Here is an 18,032-nt window from a genome sequence, read left to right on the forward strand (position 1 = left end):
CCTGTATTCTTTCTGGGGTCAGTCTCCTTCCCTCCTTCGATAAGATGTGACCTAAGTAGGTTACTTCTTGTCGGCAAAATTGTAGTTTGGAAAGCGAGACTTTGTGCTTCATGTCGCATAAATGACGCAACAACGACAAAGTGGCTTGCTTGCATATTTCTTCAGTATCTGCAGCGATCAGTAGATCGTCTACATACTGGATTAGAGTCGCGCCACCAGGTAGAACAATCATGTCTAGTTGTGTTTTCAGGGCTTGACTGAATATTGATGGGCTCTCACAGTAGCCTTGAGGAGCGCGTTTAAAGCGGAAGCTTCGTCCTCCTAAATGGAAGCCAAAGATATCTCTGCTCTCCTCTGCAATCGGGATGCTGAAGAAAGCATTCTTCAGGTCAATCACCGAAAACCAATTGGCTGAGGCTTGAACCATTGTCAATAAAGCAGTGATGTCGGGAAACTGCGGTACAACAATCTTATTCACTTCCCTTAGATCGATCACAAATCGGTACACAGCGGGCTGTGAAGGATCGGTACGCTTTAGGACAGGCAAAACCGGACTGTTACAAATGTTGCCTGTAGTTTCTTCGATGACATCTTTCGCAATCAGATCATAGACGATCGCTAACAAAGCCTTTTCACATTCGTTTGATATTCGATATTGGGGAATACGTGGCAACCTAACATTAGCTTTTAATGTTATGACATACGGTGCTATCTCTAGATGACCCACATCGTTAGAACCATTCGCCCAAAGTACATCTGGAAGAGATGACAACTCTGTCGGAATTCTTTCTTTTGACAAATACATCGGGGAAATCACTTTCTTACCAAGGGTGAGTTGTACTCCCGAAGGAGAACAGTACAATGTCGCATATAGTCTCTTCAGTAAATCCAAGCCTAACAAATTTTCGCCACAACCTGTGGTAAGAATGATGGGTGCTTCTAATTCGCATGGGCCAACAGAAAGGGGCATGGGGCTGGAGATCGGGTTACTAACGGGGGCGCCAGAAAAACCTACTGAAACATTCATTTCGCCAGACAAAGGTGCGCCAGGAAGTTTTGAGTGCATAATCGAACTTTTTGTAGCACCAGTATCCAGCAGAAATGGCTCTGACACTCCGGATGTAATCACCTCAACGTAAGGTCCATTCTGGTCTACTGGAACTGAAACAACTCCCTCTCTTTGTCCATGGCTGTCCTAGCAACTATTACCCTCATTCTCGTCTTCTGCGTAATAGTCATCAGCATATCAGCATAGTACTGAGCTGTCCTGGAAGACGCATTATTCTGTTGGTCAAAGCTATTCATGGAATTTTGAGGAGGAAAAGAAGTGGTGTTTTGGGAGAAATTTCCACGGCCCCTACCTCTCTGAGCCTGTTGAACGCCTCTACCTCTTGCGCCGGAAGCACCGCTTAAGCGTCGTGCAAGAGCTTGACAATTACTTTTGAAATGGCCTTCTTCTTTGCAATAGGCACATTGGTTTGGGCCATACGGAGAACGCTGATGGGAAAACTCGTTCCCTTGCGCGTTTCTTGAATACTGCTGTGGCTGTTGATAATTGGGCTGACTAGCCGTGCGAGGCGGATTGGCTTGCTGGAGAAGAACTTTAGTTTTTAACTCTTTAGTCTTCTTCTCTGTCTTATCTAGCTCGTCTTTGCGCCTATTTTCATAGTACTGGGCTGTGGCTAAAATCTGTGCTGACGTGGAGACAGCCCAAGCACTCTCTGAATCTTTCAATTTATTGCACAGTTCGGGAAGCAGATTATGTACAAATTTGTCTACAAACAATCTTTGACCACCCTCGGTAGCCATATCCTGACCACTATGATCAGTGAAAGTCTCCTCAAATCTCGTGAAAAAGTCGGACACATTCTCATCTTTATTCTGTTTGCATGCGGATAGCTTGTCCCAATTTACACGTAATTCAGGCATTAACGTTTTCATGTACGCAATAATCCTACCGGGAAGTTCTGCTATCAAAGGCTCGGGTTTAGAACCACCAACTTGTCTAGCGTCAGTAGCGGTAATATTAGCCCATGAACCACCTAGTTCTTGATCATGATCTGCATGACGAATTTTACTCCATAAAGGATGCGGAACAACATTCCCAAACAACATGTCTATGTCTGCTAAATTCATTATACATGAGCTGGCAGTTTGTGATAACTCCTTGTAATACCCTGCGGGATTTTTACGCGGATCGGGTAACGTCTGTTTGAGTGCTAGAACTTCAGATCTTTTCCAGGGGACATGTACCCATACTCGCTGGAAATGCGGTGGAACAGGTGGTTGTGCATTCGCATCACCTTCCCTCCATACTGGAGGAACCTCTCTCATGGGGTACTGTCACGCCTTTTTCCTACCAGACACATCGTCCTCATCAAACGATCTAGAGCTGTTTCCTGTGCTCCTATAAGATAACAACATATCCATTGCTTTCTCAACATCTGCGCCTATAATCATGCCTTCATAGAATTTGAATCGCATGCGGGCTAGTTCCTGCATTCTGCGTTTTGGGTCATTGTCTTGTAAATCTTCCCAGAGGTACATGCACATTTCCTCAAACACATATCTTTGGGTGGATGGATCCCACTGACGGAAGACTTCCATAACAGACTGAAGATCATATCTTACAGTATCAGTAACCCATTTGCGTGCTAATTCATTCAGTACTTCTCTTTCCTCGTAGTCGGGTAGTTGACTACGCAACTGTCTACGTTCTGGTTTAGGGGTCGTTTTAGGCGACCCGAAGAAAGGTGATAATAGACCAGTGACAGTTCTTGTCACTCTCTGTCTGACAGAAGGAGAGGCTTGCGGTGAAGCAGATGCGCCAGAGAAGACAGGCTGATGTAAAGAGGAAGTCGAGGCGACAGCAGAGGAAGTTGAAGCAGTAGCAGACGTAGTATCATAGTGAATAGTCAGAGCGGTAGGCAAGGTCGTAGAAGCAGATGGAGTGTGGAGCAAAGGCGGCGGCCCTTGAGAAGGCTGCACCGGAGAAGTAGGAACCAGCTGAAGAGAAGCTGGTGCTTGTGCAAGAGCTGCTTTTCGTGCGCCAGGGCGCGGTATAACAATACGTCTCGGGGGTCCCACAACACTCGACGTATATGGCGGTGGTGAATTCAATAAATGGGACATTAACGGATCTTTCTCTGGTGTTCCCTTTGAGCCTTGTCCCTCATGTGGTAACATCGGGTAGCATTTATCTATTGCTAGTTTCTTGCTTCTGAGCATTTGTTCACTTTCCTGCTCTTCCTCATTATCCCTGTATGCGATGGCAGCTTGTACCATCGACATGCCTCTTTTATTTTTCTTTGCTAATTTTATTTCTTTCTGTTTGGCTTCTTTGCGCCATAAGCGAAAAGAGTCAAACATCGCCGGCCGGGCTTTCTTCTTGAACAATTTGACCTCGAGGTTGTCTAATATTTCTGAGTCAAAACTACCATGTTGGGGCCATTTTAAAACACCATCCTTGCGGGTGTATTTTATCCATACCTCATTATACTTGATAGGACCTACTCCGTGTTTTATATATAACTCATATGTTGGAGTTCTAATCGGAGGAACCGGACACGAATCCTCTAATCGGGAGTCCTTACTACAACCAAGACAAAACAAGTTTCCAAGTCTGCTGAGACCAGGCATCTTCGCTCACTAGTCTAGCTTCAAACTTCAAGGGATTATGTAATTATGATATTTTCGTGAATACACGAATCCCTCGGTTTTGGTGCTTGCAAGTACCAATATACAAACCGTATCTCTGGGATACCAAACTAAGAACCAAACTAAGAACCAATACAAATCGTATCTCTAGGATACCAAAGCTAAGAACCAAACTAAGGACTAGACTAAGAACTGGGAGACGCTCCACTTATACTTAACTGAATATTGAAGATCGGTGACGTCACCAGAAGACTCTTCTATCGTTTCGCTCTACCAAGGATCACTGGGTCCAAAACAGGGCGATAGTCAGGGTAGCAGTCCTTCGTAGCCGTCAGGACGCGGGGAACCTCGCAGCAAAGACCTTCGGAACCACGTCGACATGCAGGGGTCTCTGAAGTGGCTGGCCGTCCTCCGGAATTTTCAAACGAAGCTCCTCACGAACATCTGGCTTGGACCGTCACCGCTTGATATCGCCTCGAGTTGGGCGCCAACTGAGGTGCCGGGTTTTTAGAGACCCGGTGGTGCCAGGGGATCACACCCGAAGACCTCTAGGTTCTCCCTGTTCTGGACTTACAGAAACACAGAGTCTTCTAGGTGAAGTCAGTGATCGAGTTTTATTGGCTGCAACCAAGTAACATGCATCCTAGAAGTACGACAACACGGGCTGTAAGTTCTCAGGAGACTGTTCGTTTTTACAGAACCAGACTTCTCCTTATATACACAAATAACAGCTGTAGGCAAGAATTCTTAAGTTTACGATATGGCAATACAAATATTTCCACAATAATACAAAGAGCGAAGTCATGCTGGTCAGCACATATTTCAGATGTCCGGTTAGTGATGGATTACTCCGCCAGATCCAGACCTCCCATCAGATATCGATGAAATGCCAATAAGGTCGAGCACCCTCCCATCATAAACGGGTCATAAACAAGAATCATGGACAGGTGTGTGTGTATGGGAAAACAGGGTCTGTATGCAGTGAAGGGTTTATGACATGTTGTGCCTTGATGATATCTAGTTCGGCCACTGGGTGAGGAGTTGCCCAAACAGACTTGGCTGGAGGCAGTGGAGTCAGCTCGGCCAGGTCATGGGGAAATCAGCTACGGTGGACGTGTCCTTTCAGATCAAAACTCGGCCTTAATCAATTGATTATATGAGGGCAAGCCATAAGATGGATGCCGTTCACAAAATAGCTACCCCCCCATGTATCTTTCGGACAAACTTTTTTTGGCATTTTGTCAAATATTTTTTCTTGTGTGTCGAGAATCTCCTCTAGGAAGGTAGGATTTAAGCAAAGTGGTGCCTATTACCATGCCATGTTAGTTATTGTGTGTGTATGGTGTCTTGAGTGCGAACACGACTCAAAGTTGTGCTCAGACTGCCAGGCCATGACGCCAAAAGCTTTGAACCCACCAAGCACTCCAAGCACCACCACACCGAACTGCTGCCTCGACGATGCTGGAGAAAAGTCACCAATGACCAGCTCACCACTGCCCTCACCCAGAACCTACCCATCGACACCACCGACCCCGACACCGCCGCCCGCAACCTCAGACAATGAATTGGTGACTGCACCAACACCCTCGCCCCACTCAAGACCCATCCAAAAGCCACACCAGCAAGAAAGCCACCTGGTTCAGTGAAGACATCCAGGCCTCCAAAAAAACATGCCAAAAACTGGAGAAGAACTGGCTCCGCGAACGATCACCGGACCGCTACACGGCCCACAAGAACGCCACCCGCAGACATCCCAAGCTCATTAGAGCTGCCAAGAGGGCCTCATTCAAGGACCGCCTAGACAACAATGCTCACAATAGCAAGGAGCTCTTCAACATCGTGAAGGACTCCAACCCCAGCTACAACTCCAACAACATCCCACCGTCACAAGACCTATGCGACTCTGGCTACCTTCTTCCACCGCAAGATCACCGGCATCCACGACAGCTTCAACAACTCGACCGCCCTGCCGGCCACCGCCCCCACCACCACCACACGCACCAACCAGCTACTCTCCTGGACAAGCGTCACCGACAAGGACACCAGCGATATCATGAAGACCATTCACTCCCGCTCACCGCTAGACCCATGCCCCCACCACATCTTCAACAAAGCCAGCGCATCCATCGCACCCCATTTCAGCCAGGCCATCAACATCTCCTTCGAGACAGCAACCTTCCCGGAAATCTGGAAACACGCCGAGATCAACGCCTTACTTAAGAAACCAAAGGCGTACCCCAAGGACCTAAAGAACTTCCGGCCCATCTCCCTGCTCCCTTTTCCGGCTAAGGTCACCAAGAAAATAGTCAACAAACAGCTGACCCGCTACCTCGAAGACAAGAACATCCTGGACCCATCCCAGTACGGTTTCCGCAGCAACCACAGCACCGAGACCGCCCTTATCGCCGCCACGGATGACATCAGGACCCTGCTAGACAACGGAGAAACAGCAGCCCTCATCCTCCTGGACCTATCAGCCGCCTTCGACACAGTCTGCCACCACAACCTACGCACACGCCTACACAACACCTAAATCCAAGGGAAGGCCCTGGACTGGACCACATCCTTATCTCCGGCAGAACCCAGAGCGTCCGCCTCCCCCCTTTTGCTCCAATGCCACCGAGATCATCTGCGGCGTACCCCAGGGCTCGTCCCTCAGCCCGACGCTGTTCAACATCTACATGGCACCCCTCTCCCACGCCGCCCGTCAACACAACCTCAACATCATCTCCAGCGCCTGCGACACCCAGCTGATCATCTCCCTCACCAAAGACCCATCAACAGCCAAAACCAACCTCCACGAAGGAATGAAGGCCGTCGCCGACCGGATGAGGATCAGTCGAGTGAAGCTGAACTCTGACAAAACAACAGAGGTCCTCATCCTTGGGTCCACCCTTCTGCCTGGGATGACTCCTGGTGGCCGACCGCACTGGGAATCACTCCAACTCCCACAGACCACACACGCAACCTGGGGGTCATTCTCGACTCCACCCTCACCATGACTAAGCAGGTCCACGCCATCTCCTCCTCCTGCTTCAATACCCTTCGAATGCTACACAGGATCTTCAAATGGATCACCACTGAAACAAGAACAGTCACCCAGGTCCTCGTCACCAGCAGGCTGGACTACGGCAACGCCCTCTACGCAGGAGCATCGGCCAAACTCCTAAGACGGCTGCAACGCATCCAAAACGCCTCGGTATGTCTGATCCTCGGCATCCCCTGCCGCAGCCACATCACCCCCAACCTGAGAAACCTACACTGGCTCCCCGTCAACAAGAGGATAATCTTCAAGCTCCTCACCCACGCTCACAAGGCACTCCACGACACCGGCCCAGCGTACCTCAACAGACGACTCAGCTTCTACACCCCCAGCTGCAAGATCCGCTCTGCCGACACCACCCTTGACGCTTTTTCCCCTGCTTCCGAAGAACAACAGCCGGAAGTAGATCCTTCTCCCACCTCGCCGCCAAGGCCTGGAACACCCTCCCCACCAACCTACGGCAGACCCAAGACGTACTGGCCTTCAGAAGACTACTCAAGACCTGGCTCTTCGATCAGTAGCAGTGTCCCCCCCCCAGCGTCTTGAGACCCTCATGGGTATGTAGTGCGCTTTACAAGTGTCCTGATTAATTTATTGTGGGAGCGGGACCGTTCCAGTAGCACCAAGGCCACATTGTCGCACTCGGGGTCCTCAGGACACTTGGAGTTGAGGCACAAGGAGAAATCTAAACAGACTCCGTCTACACCTGGTCTGTCGAAAGTTGTGGAGATCAGTGGGGAACATCGACATTCCAGGCACAGTTCTGCAGAGTTGTTGCCAGATCCGGCCCAAGCCTTCCCCCCGTTTCTGTGAGCCAGAGCGACCCCGCTCAAGTAAAGGACTTTTAAGAGGCCACACGCTGAGTATTTTAGCAGGCAGACCCCTCGTGAATGGAGGACTCATCAGTTCCAGCGCCAATGGCTCCCGCCTTGGCTCCAGTGGGGTCTCAGAGAGCCAATCCCAAATCCAGATCACCACCAGTCATGCCAACGTGACCTTCTGTGGCACTGGTCCCAACGTTGATGCTCCTGGTGCCACTGGTGCCCACCCGCACCGCCAGCCCCATTGTTATCCCCAACTGTGTCGATCAATGCTGAATCTGGAGCTGACAGAGCCCAGTGGCTCTAGGGCATTGCCTGAGCGTTTTTTGAGAATACAAGCATGGGGAAGAGTGGGAGGGGTCCCTTGACCCTTTAAAATACCAGTTCCACATCCCTGGTGAGACTTTGGACTGTTATGAGAAACTAGGAGAGGCTGGTGTATTGGATACCTCTCCAGATACTGGTTTGCTCGCTCCACCTACTGTGGCTACGGAGGAGGAAACATCTTTTGCAATGGTGGCAAAGAAGGAGCGTAGGTCCTTGAACTTCCCTCTATGGCGGTCAAGACTAACCTCTTCACTGAAGTGTTTCAGCCTTGGGCTTCCTCATCTGAACCCCTATTGCCCTTTAATGAAGCACTGGCTGATGTCCTTCTAGGAACTTTGCCCAAGCCTCGCACAGGAGCTCCTGTGAACAGGATAATTGCCCATCGCCATTGCCCTGCCCCGGGTGTTCCTATGTTTTCCTGGCCAGCAACCAGTCCCTGAGAGATAGGTAGTCCAAGCCTCGACTTTCCATGGCACAGACCCTGCTGCTCCCCATACAGTGAATCCAAGAGGATGGACAAACTTGGGAAGAAGAAGTTTTCTTTTGCCAGCCTGGCATTGTGGTCGATGAACACGGCATGCATTTTGGCAGGTCTCAGAAGAGACCTAGGCCATCCTCTCCCAAGCAGTGAAATATGGGAGGGATGCAGCAAAGTTCACCTTTAGGTGTGTCTGGATACGGCTGCCATGCTGGGCGGAGCTGTTTTGTTGATGCTGGCCTTACAGCGCCATGCCATGCTGTGAAACATCTGGCCTTTCGGCCATGAGACCTACCTCATGGACATGTCCTTCAATTTGACAAGTCTCTTCAGTCCTTGGGCCTTTCAGTGACACCTCACCCACAGTTTGCCATTCGTGGCTACGGAAGGGGCTTGCCACTGTGCCAACCATATCTCAACCACGGTCCTGCACAGGCTTCTCAAGTTTAGTGAGGACGTGGATGCAGTGCATTCCAACCCAATGGGAATGGTAGCCAGAAGTTATCCGCCACCAACCCCTATGCTACTAAGTCCTCCTAGTTTGGTTCTGCAAGACCATGGGTGCCCAGTTGGAGGGAAAATGAAACTTCATATCCTCTACTGGCATTTCATAACATCGGACAAATGGGTCTTGGAGAACAATATTTTTCCAATCCCCCTCCTTTACCGCCATCTCAAGAATGGCTGGCGGAGGATGATCTGATCTTGCTCCGAGAGGAAGTTACAGCTCTCCTGCGCAATGGGGGGTGTCGACAGAGTTCCGATATCAGAAGCAGGCGGTGGTTGTTATTCCCGCCTCTTTCTGACACCCTAGTATTACAAGGGTCTTTATCCTGTTCTAGACTTCCAAACTGTCAATTTCTTTCTCAAAAAAGAGAAATTCAAGATTCTTACTTTGGCTCTGGTCTTGTCTGCCCTAGGGCAAGAAAAGATATGGCTGGTAATGTTGGACTTGCAGGATACGTATTCTCACATCCCCTTCCTGCCTGCCCACAGGCGTTTCCTGAGGTTCAATGTAGGACATGTGGACTTTTAGTTCACTTGCTATTCTTTGGCCTTACCAGTGCCCCTCGGGTGTTCACCAAGGTGATTGCGGTGGTCCTAGCTCATCTGTACAGCTTAGGGGTTTCAGTATTCCCCTACCTTACCTACTGACTGTTGAAGGCCGCCTTGTCCCAGACTGTTGTCTCCTACCTCCAGACGAAGGCAGACCTTCTTCATTCGCTGGGGTTCACTACAAACGTGCCAAAGTCGCACCTGACTCCTTCTCAGATTTTCCATTTAATAGGAACTGTTACGGACTGTGAGAAGCTGACTAGGTATATGGTGTACACTTATGTAAGTGGGCACCTTGCACTAATCTAGACAACCCTTAGGATGATTTTAGTGATTTTAGACAACCTTAGAAAGCACTTTAAGTGGTAGCTGTGGAGAGCAGGTTTCAGGCTTAGTCCAGAAGAAGTGTAAAGCAGCTTGTTTTTCCATATGTAATCTTATAGGTATAGATTGTGAAAAAGAACCACATAGAGCAGGGGTCTCCAACCTTTTATTTAGTGAGAGCTACTTCTGGTTAGTGAAAATTGTCGTGAGCTACTAAACCCCAAGCAACTCGCTCATTTTTCCGAGAGACCTCCCGCGCCCCATTTCATTGATGTTAAGCCTAATTTCTTCAGAGTCCATACTGTGGTTTGAACACAATACTAGAGAGTTCCCAAATATTATGTTTTTATAGTTCTTACTGGTACTGTACAGTGGCTTCATACTGCTAATATGTCAGAACTCTGTGTTACCCTTTTATCAACTTCAGGAAGGTTTAAGGCTAAGTTTGCCTTACCAGACTGAGGCCTCACCCAGCTGGTGTGACACACAGTCTTGCAGCAAGTGCCAGTACCTCCTGAGCCCCTCAGGTCTGTGCTGATAAACTCCAGAGTCCATGCATAACTACTGAGTATGCTTGTGTAGGCACACTTTTTGTAGACACCAAAGGACAGGTTTTGGGGAGGAGGAATGACCCCTGAATTGCTCTGGACGGACCTGCCTCAAGGTCATCAGATTACGAGGTCATTACATTACATTACATTACATCAGAGGAAGATGTAGGTTGACTGTGTGGCTGAACAAAGCTTGAAAGCTTTCTGCCTGCCTGATGCTCGTTGCTCCTAGTCCAGAGACAGTTCGGACACAAACGGCCAGCCCTTTCCAGAACTTTCACAATGGCACCGATGTGTACAGATCCGAATGGAGCTTCAGAAATAGAGCGCTACATGGAATACCCGATCACCACTTTTTAGCCTTACGCTGGCAAGGAAGGAGACCGCAGCAAAATGTCATTTGAAGAGTTTGAACATTTCATTACTGGAGCGTAAAAGCTTAACAAAGAGACACTGAAGAAAATGATGGCCTCCTAGACTACTGTAGCCTTTGGTGTTGTTGATGGGAAGAAAGATCATCAGAGTGACTTCCAGGAGTTTTTAGCCTAATTGAGGGTATGGTGATTGCCTGCCACAAGGCAATAATGTGAAGGCAACTCTGCACCCAAGCCAGATCTCAAGCACAGACATACATCACACTTTGCTTCTTTACAGTTACCTTCCATAAAAGATTACAACACATTTGTCATAATGATCAGAAATGGGGGGGCACCCCCTGGTGTAATCTGGAACAGTCAGGCCTTTGTTAGGCACAGAGGCCCTGGGAGGCGCTTGTTCTGGGATTATCAATGAAGACGGTGGGCAGAGAGGGGCGGCCTGCCATGGAGGAGAGCCCATTCAGCTCCCTGGGGCCCCCGGCCAGGCCAAGGACAGAGGTACTGAAGCCGCTTTTGTGCTGCCTTAGGGCGGGCTATGCGGCGACAGGGACGGGGCTCTGGGCGCTGCGTGTAACAATATGCGCTTTATGCGGCATGGGGAGGAGGATACCTTTGCAGACACTTGTGCCTCTGGCTAGAAGCCCAAGACCATGGCGCTGAAGGTCACGCCGGGTCTGGACGGGACAGCAGCCCACCCCCGCGTGCAATGGAAGAAGCCTCTGCCACTTTCAAGAAGCCCTAACATCATAGCGCCTCCAGTGAGGGTGGGGCAGATTCGTAACGATGGCCCACGGAGCCTGGCCCAGACCCTCTTTTTATTCTATTGCATATTCTATTTCCCCGCTGGTCTGGAGCCCTTGGAGGCCGGTGTTGAAGGCACAGGGCCTCTCTGGTGCCTCTGTCACCTTTCCCTGCTTTCCAAGATGAGCTGCAGGAGGCAGAGGAGGCTTCAAGAGAGACAGCAAGAGAGGGAGGGAGGTGGAGAGAAAGCCATGATAGAGGAGAAAATAAGAGAGGGAGAGCGGATGGATGGTTGGAAAGTGGGAGGTTGCGCAGGAAAACGAAGGGAGCCAGGAAGGTTTGAGCATTTTTGCCAGGCCTTTTTTTGTTTCCCCCACTTTGGCCCTGCATGCAGCCCCGCAATGCAACGGGAAGTCGAGCCTCCAGAGCCCCCAAACACGTGGGGTGTGGGGGGTGTGGAGCAATTAGTTGCAGGCCATTGAACCTAAGCCCCTCATCACATTCTGTGGGGGGGTGTTGGGGGGGGGGACATAATTTTACACGGTTAACCCAGTGGGACAGGGGCTTCACTCCTGCACGAGGACACTCCCTGCATGAAGTGAAGGAAGCCATCACTCTATAAGACAATACCTTCCTGGAAGCTGCAACGCAGGAACCCCGTGTCTTAAGTGAACGGTACGTTTTCTCTGCCCCTTTCACTGAAAATCAAGCGCCTTCTTTCTCATGTTTTACTGGTCCTGCTTTGCCTGGGTCTATCTCTCCCTATCTCGCATGCCTGGCAGTAGTCTGGGCCTGCACCAGCTCATCGTGCATGTCTAACTGTGCTCTTGGGCTTTCCCAGACCACCTGCCCCGACTAGCTGTGATCGCTCAAGTCGCTTATGTGTGCTCTGGGCGGTTTCAGGCGATCTCCCATGCCAGACAGTAGTTTAGGGCGGTCTCAGTCCGTCTCACCTGCGTGGCTCTGCCCTGGGGCCTTTTCAGCCCACGCAGCTTGTCTCTGACTGCCTAATCTCATCTCACTGTGGTACCAGCGCCGAATAGGCTCATCTCATGCCCCTCGGTGTGGTCTCCCTGCCTCTCCCACCCTTAAGCACCGCACCTCACATTAATATTAGAGCGCCACTTCAGCCCATCTTATCTCTCAGTGGTCGGTGCTGTCTTGGACCATCTCATGTGCCTCGTTATGGACTTCTTGCCGCCTCCATTTCTCTCGAGCACCCCACATTGTTAAGAGCACTACCTTAGCCAGTTTCCTCTCTCTGGGGCCTCAGCGCTGCCCCTGTGGCACCGCTTTGCTTGGCGGGGTCTGTTTCTCTCGTGGCGCTCAGTTGTGTATGAAATTACTTTTAGGTCTAGCTTGGGCGAGGCCTGATATTCCATAATCTAATGTTAAGGCAAGAAGAAAGGACTAAAAAAAGAAGGACCACTGTCACGTGACTGGAAGCCCTGAAAGGAAACGTTTCGCACAACAGGAAATCCTGAGATATAGGTCCCTTCCATGGCTGTGTGTGTCTCCCTTTTCTAAGCACAGGAGATAAGCAGTCCATTGTAGAGCTTGACTGTCTACCCGAGCACGGGGTGGTATAATCAAGTCACTGTTTACAGCCTGTTTTTCTGTCCAGCTGCACTGAGTGCTACACGCAGTTCAGTGTCTGCAGCCAGTGTATCTGTACATCAAGCAGTGCAGTGTTTAGAGGAACGTCATCCTCTTCGGCCCGCCCCTCCCCAGCTCAGCTCAAGCCAATCTGAGCAGCTGGTTTGGGTGAGGGCGGGCATCGGACCCTGAAAACGACCTAATTGCCCAAATAACACTAAAGGGATACTAAATTGAGCTCCAGGCAGCACGAGCTACTCACAGGGTCTCAGTGAGCTACCGGTAGCTCGCGATCGACCGGTTGGAGACTCCTGACATAGAGTATTTATAAAAATATGTATTGGAATAAAACACTTAGTGATAGATTCTTTACCTTAGAATTACCGGACGGGGAGTTCCCTTGCATGAAATCTGTCAGGCAGCTACGTGGGCCTCGCTGCAAACTTTTACCAAGCACTCCTGCCTGGACAGCCAAGTCTGGAGAGACGGCTTCTTTGGCCGTTCTGTCTCCAGGACTTTCTGGTGTGATCTTGGTTAACAGACCCACCACCGGGGTTGGTATTGCTGGGGTATCTATTCTAAGGTAAGGAATCTATCACTATGTGGTTCTTTCAGATGCACAAGTTACTTACCTTCGGTAACGATATATCTGTAAGAAACATTAGTAGTGATAGATTCCATACTGCCCCACCCATTCCACCCCGTTCTGCGAACTGATTTCTAGGGTTAAGGTCATTCCGTTCAGGGCCCTAGTTTCATGGCACCAGTGGTCGGTTTCTTGCATGGCTCTGCGGTCCTGGCACGGAAAGTCGGGTACAGAACTGACTTCAGCGCACGTGGGCGAGTCTAAGTAGCTCCAGTGACGTCATCCCGGCGCCGATGACGCCAACTACGCACGCGGAGCCGCATGAAGACGCCTACCGACGGGCAGGGGTACTGCTGACAAAAAACATTCCAGATCCAGTCTGACGCCTGGGGGTAATTCTAAGGTAAGTAATCTATCACTACTAATGTTTCTTACAGATATATCATTACTAAAGGTAAGTAACTTGTGCATTTATTATAAGACACTCACTAGCACATACAGTTATCTCCTAGCCTGAGATATACACAATGCACACAATACTTTTCAAAAGAAACAGGTAAGTAGCACAGTGGTCACCAGGGGGAGACCAAACCATATACTAAAACAGTGGTATGCAAACCACGGCTCAAGTCAAGACTATACCTAGAAGATGTAGAAATGCCAGGGACCCAAGGAACCACCTGAGGCAAGTAACCAGGAGCCCCACGGAGGCCGTGTGCAGAGTGGGAACATGACCGCGAGATCAATGCAAGTCAATGGGTAAATCGTGGTTGCAATTTTAAAGAAGAAGGACCCTTCCCAGTGGACCCTGAAGAAACCTAGAAGAAGACAGTAGGCTGGAGAGCCATCCAACCACTAAATACCCTAGGAATCCGGATACCTACTCCAGGGAAGCCGGGTGCATAGATGTTAATTAGCGGCGGAAACTCTAGTCAAACCCAATGGAGGAATGAATGAATGAATGAATACTAAATTTATAAAGTGCTAAACTTAGACCAAGGGCATCAAGGCGCTACAAATGACTAATGCACAACCGTATAGAATGCTCATACCAAAGTTTGTGTAAAGAGCCAGGTTTTCAAGGCCCTGCGAAAAAGAGAATGTGACACAAGACCTGATAACCTATCAGGGAGAGAGTTCCACAACCTAACAGCAGCGGTGGAGAAGGCCCTGCCTCCCCATCTAACCTTTTTATACCTGGGAACTACTAGCAGAGTCTTGCTAGCTGATCTAAGCTGCTTGGTAGGGACATAGCGCTGAAACATCGCTTTAATAGCATCAGGGCCTAAGCCATAATAGGCATTATGGGTCAGGCAAAGAGTCTTGAAGAGAATTCTGCGATCCAGAGGTAGCGAGTGCAACAAAATGAGGGAAGCCAAGACCGAGTGGTATTTTGGCAAGTCCATCTCCAGCCTTGCTGCCGCATTCTGCACTAACTGTAAACGATGCACCAAACCCTTGTTCATGCCCAAATAGAGGGCATTACAATAATCAAGTCTGGACATTACCAAGGCAATCACTGCCTGCTTTTGTGATGCAAACGGAAGGAACTGGGAAATTTTCCTAAGAAGCCTGATTATCCCAAAGCAGATGGACACAGTTCTGCTAATCTGTAGGTTCATGAACAAAGATGTGCCAACTATAACACCGAGATTTTTCCCATGGGATGCAGGGGATGGGCAGCAGCCCAAAGTATCAGGCCAACATTTATTAGACCATGACGTTGGTTACCAAAAATCAAGATCTCAGTTTTTTCCCCATTCAGTTTAATATTGTTTTCAACCATCCAAGCCGAGACTGCCTGCATGCAATTTTTGAAATTTGCGGCAGATGCACTAATGCTGTTGGTAATGGACACCATAATTTGTGTGTCGAAGACAGCAGCTGAAATCCAAAGGATCTCACGACCCTAGCCAGTGGGGCAACATAGATATTAAAAGGTTTAGTGCTTAGGGAGGAGCCCTGCAGCACTCCACATATTAAATGGTTGGAGGTCGAGTAGAAATGGCCCATTTTCACTATCTGTGCCCACTCACTAAGGAAGGAGGAGAGGAGCCCAAGGGCCGTTTTACCAGCCTCAAAGGAGACAGGGTATCAAAAGCTGTGGTGAGGTCAAGCAGGACCAGCAGGGTAGAATACCCTGCTCCAACCTAGACGCGGATGTTGTCAAAGACCGCCATTAGCGCTGATTCAGTGCTATGATGGCTTCTAAAGCCGTGCTGAGAGCCATCAAGCAACTCGTGGTCCAATAGATAGGCGCTAAGATGAGAACTCAAATATCTTTCCATAATCTTAGCTGGAACCGGTAGCAAAGAAATGGGGCGATAGTTTTTTTATTCCATAGGATCCAAAGACGTTTTTTTTTTTAAGTGGTTTAACCACAACAGTTTTCCAAAGGGTGGGGTACTGCCCCTCTGTAATAGCTATATTAAGTACTGAAGTGAGGTGGGGAACAATAACATCACTTCCAAGTTTTAAAACCTTTAGGGGGTGTGCATCTAAAGGAGACCCAGAGGTAACTCCTTCTAGTAGATGATCCGTCATTTCAGGTGAGATGCAAGGGAAGATGAGTAGCTTCGGTTCATCTTCCATGGTTATTGAAACATTAGAGACTATTTTTAGAGGAGTAGATATAGCCTTTCCAGCATTATAGTCCTCCAAGGTGGAATATATATCAGTGATCTTAGTGCAGAAAAAGTCTGCCATTCTGCCACAGAGGTCTTGAGAGAAATCAGATGAATCAGCAACAGGAGGGGAAATAAGGGAGTTGATAACCTTAAAAAGCTCTCTAGAAGATTTAGTTGACTCAGTAATCAATAATACATTCCTTTTTCCTCAATAATGGCCGCTTTATAGACCCTCAAGCTCTGTTTATGTAGCTCTCTACCGGCCGGCGCCAGATCTGTGCACAAAATCCTTTCCTGTTTGCTGCAGGATTGTCTCAGCTTTCTGAGTACCATGGAGCAGAGCTTTTTTTCCTTGCTACATAATGTTTTGTAATAGGAGCCAAAGTAGCTGTGGCTCCTAACAAGCACCTAAAGAGTTCATCTGCTGTTAGGGTAGCATCCAGGTGCTCAGAAAACTGGAAATTCATAAAATAATTAGCAAGATCATCCTTACTCATACGGCTCAGATTTCTCTTATCCTCTCCTACCCTTTTGCCAGCTGAGACAGTGCTTGATGCTGACGTATGGAGTTTAAAAGGGGCAGCATAATGATCTGACCAAGAGAGGGGTATAGGCAATCCTACCTTGATCTGTGGATTGTTAGAGAATATGCCATCCAATATATGTCCAGCAGTATGGACTAGTAACCAGCAGCCAAAAACCACAGCAGCCTAAAGTTTCCAGAAGGGTTTGATTATCTTTACATAAACACCCAACACTGTTAAATTAGGTCTTAGCAAGTAGGGTTTCAAGAGATTACTAAAGTCTTGACTGAAAGAGGATCTAGATCCGGGTTGCCAATAGGATAGAACCCCAGAAAAACTTTCAGTGGGAAGAGTATTTTTCGAAAAATATAATGCCTGATACTGGTCAGAGGGTGTAGTAAGTGGCTCAGTGTGACAGGCATAGACATTCCTATAAAGATTGCCCAACCCTCCTCCCATTCTGCCTACCCTATCCAGTCTAGCTAAGCTATATCCAAAGGGGATTGCTTCAACAAGATCAGGACCTGAACAATCCCTTGCCCATGTCAGTAATAAACATCCAATCAGGTTTGCGAAGAGACACAAAGTCCCTGAAAGCGATCTTGTTTTTAATCAGGGATCTGGCGTTAATAAGATATCCCCGGATCATAGGCTCTTGAGGACTTCAGGAAGATGCCACTGCTAAGGAAGCTGAAAGAGTTCGGTGGAACCCAAAGGTGGATTCATGTTGAGAAGTACCTGCAAGCAGAGGGGACAGAGTCTATGCCACTCAGGAGTGACTAGGAGGCACGGAAGACAAATGCCCACCGACGTTGAGTGCTGCAGGAGAGATGACAGTGACCTTGGAGCTGCAGCTGTGAGAACCAGGCGACACTGTGGAAGACCAGGAGCCATTCACAAGCTGGTCCACTTCGGATTACGAGAATTGAGGAGTCGCTGTCCGTCAAGAGTGTGAGAAGGTGGCCTGATATGCAGTGCTCACTATTCTAGTGAACACTATGTATCAGTCCAGCAACCCTTATTGATGATTGGTTGTAAGTCAACCTTATAGACCAGCTATCCCAGTAGCGTGGATACGAGCAGTCTAAGGCTAAAGACTCGAGAGGGCATGTTAAGCCAGCTGTTATACCACACATATACCCCTTGAACACCAAGTGAAAGGACACCACACAAGTGTTATGAAAATAAACAGTATATTTATTAAGATTCACAACAGCCCTGTACTCTTTATGAGGACAGGGTACTAAGCACAAAACAAAACTCTTACGAAAATACTTAAGTTAGCACAGTATATACAAATGCCCGAGGGTCACGGAAAACCATA

At 48.7% G+C, this 18,032-nt stretch overlaps 1 protein-coding gene and 1 pseudogene across 1 annotated transcript in view; both read left to right on the forward strand.

Moving 5' to 3' along the window:
- The window catches only part of DNAH17 (dynein axonemal heavy chain 17), a 15,539,113-nt gene that overhangs the window by 9,045,184 nt on the left and 6,475,897 nt on the right, over positions 1-18,032 (forward strand). The gene's annotated exons all lie outside the window — the stretch shown is intronic.
- Positions 10,540-10,847, forward strand: LOC147702470 (protein S100-A11-like; annotated as a pseudogene).

Source organism: Lissotriton vulgaris, chromosome 7 (assembly GCF_964263255.1).
Source record: "Lissotriton vulgaris chromosome 7, aLisVul1.2, whole genome shotgun sequence".
NCBI classification, from domain to species: Eukaryota; Metazoa; Chordata; class Amphibia; order Caudata; family Salamandridae; genus Lissotriton; species Lissotriton vulgaris.